This window comes from Octopus bimaculoides, chromosome Z (genome assembly GCF_046866305.1).
Source record: "Octopus bimaculoides isolate indiv1 chromosome Z, ASM4686630v1, whole genome shotgun sequence".
NCBI classification, from domain to species: Eukaryota; Metazoa; Mollusca; class Cephalopoda; order Octopoda; family Octopodidae; genus Octopus; species Octopus bimaculoides.
This window is the reverse complement of record NC_142944.1, coordinates 36,620,812-36,622,012: the sequence shown is the minus strand read 5'-3', so window position 1 is coordinate 36,622,012 and position 1,201 is coordinate 36,620,812. Positions and strand designations below refer to the sequence as shown.

The window sequence follows — 1,201 nt, the reverse complement described above, 5'->3', positions numbered from 1 at the left end:
AAATAGAGAGAGAGAGAGAGAGAGAGAGAAAGGAAAGATGTGTGTACGGGATCAGAGAGAAAGGAAAAGGTATGTGAGAAAGTGAGAGATAGAGGTATAAGAAAAACATCAAGAGATACAAAAGTTACATATACGCGCGCACACCTACACATACACACACATCTAGATGTGTGTGTGTGTGTGTATAACATATATATAGAGAGAACGAGAGAAAAATGAGCAGAGAAAGGGTTGGTGGGAAAGGGGATGTTCTGCAAGAATCTAAATCAGTTTGGAATCATTGTAAAAAATATATCAAAAATATGATATAGAATGAACTAAAGTTTCCTTAAAATATATATATATATAGCAATATAAATAATTAAAACAAAATCAAATAACAAAAACACCAATACCAACAACAAAAACGAATATATTTTCTGAAATTCTTTTCATTATCTTTCATTTATTATCATCATTATTATTATTAAGTCTGTTTACTGTGCTTTCTGCAATTTTTTTGTAAACCCGCATCTTTTTACAGTGCAGTATTTAGTATATATTCGTCTTGTTCCACTTAACACACTCTGTCTTACTTATTTCTCCCTTTCTTTCCCTCCCGTTCTCCTTCTCTCTTTCTCTCCCCCTCTGCCTTTCTCTATTTCTTTCACTCTTTTACTCTGTCATTCATTGTATTATATATTTTCTCCATTGGCCAATATGTTTTCCTTCTTTTTCTCTTTCTTTACGTCTTGTCTTGCAATTTACATACACGCATACACATGAGTTTGTGTGCGTGTGTATGCGTATATATATTCATGTGAGTGCGTGTCTACGTATGGCTGTGTGTGTGTGTGTGTATTTATATAGATATGTTTTTAATGTGTTTTTTCACCTCCTTATTCCATTCTCCCACTCCTTCTTTCAAATTCCTCTTCCTTGCTCTCTTTTTCTCCTTTTACACACACAAGGTACGCACTGATGAGCGGAAAACTGCACTCACAGCTGGCAGCCAAGTCGAACAGACCTATTTCCCGATTGCAGAAACGAAGTATAGAGTGTAAATCGTTTGCTAAACTGACACAAGGAAAACCGCAAGAAGAAGGAGGAGGAGGAGAAGTCGAAGAATAAGAAGTAGAAAGAGAAGTACAAGAAGCAAAGAGATCGAGAACGAGAGAGAGAGAGCGAGTGAGAGGGGGAGAGTGACAGAGAGAGACAAGTA

At 36.2% G+C, this 1,201-nt stretch overlaps 1 protein-coding gene across 1 annotated transcript in view; it reads left to right on the top strand.

The window, feature by feature from the left end:
• Positions 1-755: 755 nt before the first annotated feature.
• The window catches only part of LOC128249600 (uncharacterized), a 164,694-nt gene continuing 164,248 nt past the window's right edge, over positions 756-1,201 (top strand). Inside the window, exon 1 of the mRNA XM_052973568.2 lies at positions 756-1,201. This exon is cut by the window's right edge and continues 185 nt beyond it. The gene's annotated coding sequence lies outside the window, so the exon portion shown is untranslated.